The following is a 6710-nucleotide window of genomic DNA, read 5'->3' on the forward strand; positions in this document are numbered from 1 at the left end:
GCAAGGAGAAACACTAGCTAAACACCCTTTCTTAAAAGTGCCCTGGAAGAGTGTGTCTGACTAAAGCCCTCTGGGTGCAGGCACTTGAGGTGTGGCTCTGCCAGCGCCCCAGGCTGGGAGGCTCCTTAGCTGTGTGTGAGTTGCACAGGATGGGACAGGCGAAGGAGGGGGCCTGGCAGTTCCAGGAGGCTCGTGGGAAAGTCCAGGGCAGAGGGGAGGGTCCTCTCTGCCCCCCTTCCCACCCCGAAGGTCACTCAGTACACAGGAGCAGCTGGTAGCCCTTGGTGGTTTCCGCATTCTGGGTGAAGGGCAGCTGCTGGTAGTTGTCCACAGATGCACCTGGGTAGGAGGCGTAGGCAGTGTTGAGGTCTGGGATGGAGTCGATGTAGTTCTGGATGAAGTCGTCCACGCCAGCCTTGCAGCGCTGATAGGCCAGGAAGGCCAGCACGCCCCAGGAGAAGATGGAAAAGAAGCTGAAAGTGATGGCTGTCCACGTGGAGTTGGCTTCCAGCGGCACGTCCTCCGGTTGGGTGGCCACCCACTGGTTAGTAAGGAAACAGAAATCAACAAACCACAGGAAGGTTCAGAGAGCTGAGAAGAGCAAGTCACCAATGACCAGGTACTTGCGGTCAGTGGCGTTGCTGATCTGGGGGAAATACGCGTCGGCCGCCAAGAAGGCCGAGGCCTCAAAGGCCAGCACCCTAATGGCACTGCCATAGCGGCAGGCGTCCTCGTTGTGGTTGAATATGCAGTACATCTGCTTAGACTTGCTGTAGCCCTCGCCATAGATGCAGGAGAACACGATCAAGGCAAAGATCCTGCACAGGGCCCCCGCCGCCACCTGCGGTTGCGTCAGGAAGCGCCGCAGGTCGAAGGAGCCACCCGCCTTGGCCGCGCAGTAGGCCCCGCTCTCCATGTCGCCATCGCCGCCGCCAAATTCATGTATTTTAAATGTACTGTTTGATGAGTTTTGACAAATGCATGTAGTCATGTAGCCACCACCACAATCAAGGTATAGCACATGTTAATCACTCACTATAATTGCCTTCTGTCACATAACATTCGACTCTGTTCTCACACCTCCACTCTTTGGCAACCACTGATGTGATTTCTGTCACTATAGTTTAACCTTTTCTAGAATGTCATAAAAATAGAATCATAAGGTAGGTAGTCTCTTGAGTCTGGCTTCTTTCACTGCGCTTAATGGTTTTGAGATTTATTTATGTTTATGCATAAATCATATTGTTTTTTATTGTTCTTTACTAGTATTCCATTTTGTGAATAATCAAGATTTGTTTGTTCATTAAGCCTGTTGGACATTTGGGGTGCTTCTAGTTTGGAGCTACTATGAATAAAGCCCATTGTGAACCTTTACATTCTTTGTATGAACATGTGTATGCATTTAAGTCAGGTCCATACCTAGTAGTGAAATTGCTGGGTGATGTAGTAAGCATATGTTTAAATATATGAGAAATAATCAATCTGTTTTCTGAAGTGGCTTTGCATTTCCACCAGCCATGTCTGAGAACTCCAATTGCACCATATTCCTGCCTATGCTGTTATTGTCAGCCACTTAAATTTTAGTCAATATAGGCCGGGTGCGGTGGCTCACACCTGTAATCCCAGCACTTTGGGAGGCCGAGGCCGGCAGATCACAAGGTCAGGAGATCCAGGCCATCCTGGCTAACACGGTGAAACCCCTTCTCTACTAAAAATACAAAAAATTAGCCAGGTATGGTGGTGGGCGCCTGTGGTCCCAGCCACTCAGGAGGCTGAGGCAGGAGAATGGCTTGAACCTGGGAGACAGAGCTTGCAGTGAGCCTAGATTGCGCCACTGCACTCTAGCCTGAGAGACAGAGAGAGACTCCGTTGAAGGGGTGGCCTGCCCCTCCATACCTGTGGGCGTTTCTCATTAGGTGGAACGAGAGACTTGAGAAAAGAAATGAGACACAGAGACAAATTATAAAGAAAGAAAAGTGGGCCCAGGGGACCGGCGCTCAGCATACAGAGGACCCACGCCAGCACCCATCTCTGAGTTCCCTGAGTATTTATTGATAATTATCTTTACCATCTTAGAAAAAGGGAAGTGGCAGGATAATAGGATCAACATAGGGAGAAGGTCAGCAGTAAGACATATGAATAAAGATCTCTATGAATAAAGTGCTGTGTCTTGATATGCATATGCAAACATCTCCATAAACCTTTTTAGTGCATAAAGAGCAGTATTGCCGCTAGTACGTCCCACCTTCAGCCCTAAGGCGGTTTTCTCCTTTCTCAGTAAATAGAACATACAATCGGGTTTTTACACCGAGATGTTCCATTGCCCAAGGACGGGCAGGAGACAGATGCTTTTCTCTATCTCAACTGCCAAGAGGCCTTCTTTCCTCTTATACTAGTCCTCCTCAGCACAGACCCTTCACAGGTGTCAGGCTGGGGACGATCAGGTCTTTCCCATCCCACGAGGCCATATTTCAGATGATCACATGGGGAGAAACCTTGGACAATACCTAGCTTTCCTAGGCAGAGGTCCCTGCGACCTTCTGCAGTGTATGTGTCCCTGGGTACTTGAGATTAAGAGAATGGTGATGACTTTTAACCAGCAAGCTGCCTTCAGGCACTTGTTTAACAAAGCACATCGCGCACAGCCCAAAATCCGTTAAACCTTGAGTCACCAGAGCACGTGTCTCTTGCAAGGACACGGTTGGGGGTAGGGTTGCAGATTAACAGCATCTCAAATACAGAACAAAATGGAGTCTCTTATGTTTATTTCTTTCTATATAGACATAGTAACAGTCTGATAGCTTTCATTTCCCCACATTCCGTCTCAAAAAAAAAAAAAAATTAGTCATTATAATGAATATGTAATGGTATTTCATTATGGTTTTAGTTGCTGTTTCTCTATTAACTGAAGAAATTGAGTGTCTTTTCATTTACTATTTGTATAGCCTTTGTGATGTGTATGTTCAAATCTTCTGTACATTAAAAAAATGAACTAGTTTCTTCTTGTTATTGAATAGTAAGAGTCCTGCACACTTCTGGATACAGATTCTTTATCACATATATGTTTTGTAAAGATTTCATGCCTATTTGTGGTATGTCTTTCCGTGTATTTAACAGAGTCTTTTAAGAAGCAAACATTTAAAAGTCCAACTTATTCATTTTTTCTTATGAAGTTTATGCTTTTGTGTCCTACCAAAATCTTTGCCTAGCCCCAAATCACAAAATCTTCCTCTGTAGTTTATTCAAGAATATTTATAATTTTATTTTATTTATTATTTTTTTTTTTGACACAGAGTCTTGCTCTGTCACCCAGGCTGTAGTGCAGTGGCATGATCGTGGCTCATTGTAACCTTTGCTTCCTGGGTTCAAGTGATTCTCATGCCTCAGCCTCCAGAGTAGCTGGGATTACAGGCATGCACCACCACACCCGACTAATTTTTGTATTTTTTAGTAGAGGCAGGGTTTCACCATGTTGGCCAGGCTGGTCTCAAACTCCTGGCCTCAAGTGATCCACCTGCTTTGGGCTCCGAAAGTGCTGGGATTACAGGCATGAGCCACTGCACCCAGCCTGTATTTATAATTTTAGTTCTAACATTTAGCTCTATGATCTATATGGAATTATTTTTGGTATATGGTGTGAGGATAAGGGTTGAAGCTCATTTTTTGGGCCCAATTATTATTACCACTTATTGAAAAACTATACTTTTCCCATTGAATTACCTTAGAACATTTGCCCCCCCAAAAATCAGTTGTATAGGTCTATTTCTGGAGTTGCTATTCTGTTCTATGAATAGTTAGATAGATAGATAACAAGGTAGACAGATAGGTAGGTAGGTAGGTAGGTAGATAGACATCGATTGATAGATATGTATGTATTCTGTTCTGTGAAGATGTATACATATAGATAGATATATAAATATTTAGACATATACAAATGTCTATCCTTATGCCAATACCACATTATCTTGGTTACTGAAGCTTTATAGTAAGCCTTACACCTGGTAATATATCTCCAACTTTGTTCTTTTTCAAAATCGTTTTGCTTATTCTGTTTCTGTGTTTCCATATAAGATTTAGATCCAGCTTAATATCCCTACCAAAAATCATACTGCTGTTTTTATTGTGTTTGGAAAGAATCTATTGATCACTTTAGGAAAAATTGGCATCTTAATAATACTGAGTCTTCTGATTCATGAACATAGTATATCTCCCCTTTTCCTTAGGTCTCTTAACTTAGTAAATTTTTTGTCATTTTAAATTTATTGGTATAAAGGTATTCATAATATTCCCTTATTATAATTTTAAGGTAATTAGCACCTGTAGTGCTGTCTCCTTTTTCATCTGTAATGCTGAAAATTGTGCTTTCTCTCTTTTGATCAGTCTGGCTAGATATTTATTTCATTGTTCTTGTCAAAGAATCAACTTTTATACAGGTTTTAACATATTTTATTATATTTAACTTTAAGTAGTTCATGTTTTTTGTGCTATAGTTAATGCTATTTTTTAAGAAATTTCAATTTCTAATTGCTCATTGATCTTATATTGAAATAATATTGATTTTCATATATTGACCTTGTAAAACTCATAAGTTTTGAGTTTCTTAAACTATCCCTGTTTGTGGACAACATGATTCTATATCTAGAAAACCCCATAGTCTCAGCTCAAAAGCTTCTTCAGGTGATAAACAACTTCAGCAAAGTTTCAGGATACAAAATCAATGTGCAAAAGTCATAGCCTTTCTATACATCCACAACAGCCAAGCTGAGAGCCAAATCTGGAACGCAATCCCATTCACAGTTGCCACAAAAAGAATAAAATACCTAGGATTACAGCTAATCAGGAAGGTGAAAGACCTCTACAATGAGAATTACAAAGCACTGCTCAGTGAAGTCAGGGATATCACAAAGAAATGGAAAAACACTCTACGCTCATGGATAGAAACAATCAATATCATTAAAAAGGCCACATTGCCCAAAGCAATTTATAGATTCAATGCTATTCCTCTCAAATTACCAGCGACATTCTTCACAGAACTAGAAAACAAAAACATTTAAAAATTCATATGGAGCCAAACAAGGAGCCTGAATAGCCAAGGCAATCCTAAGCAAAAAGAACAAAGTTGGGCCCATCATGTTACCTGATTTCAAACTTACTACAGGGCTACAGTAAGCAAAATGGCATGGTACTGGTACAAAAACAGTCATACAGACCAATGGAACTGAGAGGCCAGACCTAATGCTGCACACCTATGACCATCTGATCTTCAACAAAGCTGATAAAAACAAGCATTGTGGGGAAAAAAACATCTCCTTATTCAATAAATGGTGCTAGGATAACTGGCTAGCCATATGCAGAAGACTGAAACTGGACCCCTTCCTTAACTATATGCAAAAATCAACTCAAGATGGATTAAAGACTTAAATATAAAACCAAAATGATAAAAACCCTGGAAGACAACCTAGACAATACTATCCTGTACATAGGAATGGGCAAAGATTTCATGATGAAAATGCCAAAAGCAATTGCAACTAAAGCAAAAATTGACAAATGGGATCTAATTAGACTTAAGGGCTTCTGCACAGCAAAAGAAACTATTAATAGAGCAAACAGACAATGTACAGAATGGGAGAAAATATTTGCAAACTATGCATCTCACAAAAGTCTAATATCCAGCATCTGTAAGGACCTTAAACAAATTTACAAGAAAAAATAACCCCATTAAAAAGTGGGCAAAGGACATGAACAGATACTTTTCTAAAGAAGGTATACATATAGCCAACAAACATATGAAAAAAAGCTCAATATCACTGATCATTACAGAAATGCAAATCAAGACCACAGTGAGATACCATCTATCACCAGTCAGAATGCTATTATTAAAAATAAAAAAAAAAAAATAGATGTTGGTGAGGCTGTGGAGAAAAGGGAACACTTTTACACTGTTGGCGGAAGTAAATTAATTCAACCACTATGGAAAACAGTATGGCAATTCCTCAAAGAGCTGAAAACAGAACTACCATTCAACCCAACAATCCCATTAATGGGTGTATACCCAGAGGAATATAAATCATTCTACCATAAAGACATCTGCAGATGAAAGTTCATTACAGCCCTGTTCACAATAGCAAAGACATAACATCAACCTAAATGCTCACCAATGACAGATTGAATAAAGAAAATGCGGTACATACACACCATGGAATACCATATAGCTATATAAAAAAGCAAGATCATGTCTTTTGTGGGAACATGGATGGAGTTGGAGACCATTATCGTTAGCAAACTAACACATCAACAGAATCCAAATACTGTGTACTCTCCCACTTATAAGTGGGAACTAAACGATGAGACCTCATGAACACACAGAAGGGAACAACAGACTCTGGGGCCTACCTGAGGGTGGAGGGTGGGAGGAGGAAGAGGAGTGGAAAACATAACTGTTAGGTATACAGGCTTAGTATCTGGGTGATGAAATAATCTGTACAACAAACCCCTGTGACATAAGTTTACTTACCTAAGAAACATGCACATGTACCCTCGAACCTAAAATAAAAGTAAAGAAAAAGAAATTCCTATTAATTTTAATTATAATTATTTATATTTTATAATTATTTAACATTAATTTTATAATGTAATATATGATGTTTTGCTCATATATGACAATTATAAATTGTAATTTACAACATAAAATCATACTTTATATTAAGTAA

The 6710-nt window shown here is 40.2% G+C and overlaps 1 pseudogene; it reads right to left on the reverse strand.

Annotated features, from left to right (window-relative positions):
- Positions 1 to 250: 250 nt before the first annotated feature.
- Positions 251 to 923, reverse strand: LOC108542626 (putative synaptogyrin-2 like protein; annotated as a pseudogene).
- Positions 924 to 6710: the final 5787 nt, after the last annotated feature.

The sequence above is a fragment of the Rhinopithecus bieti genome, unplaced genomic scaffold (genome assembly GCF_001698545.2).
Source record: "Rhinopithecus bieti isolate Rb0 unplaced genomic scaffold, ASM169854v2 scaffold_19708, whole genome shotgun sequence".
NCBI lineage: Eukaryota > Metazoa > Chordata > Mammalia > Primates > Cercopithecidae > Rhinopithecus > Rhinopithecus bieti.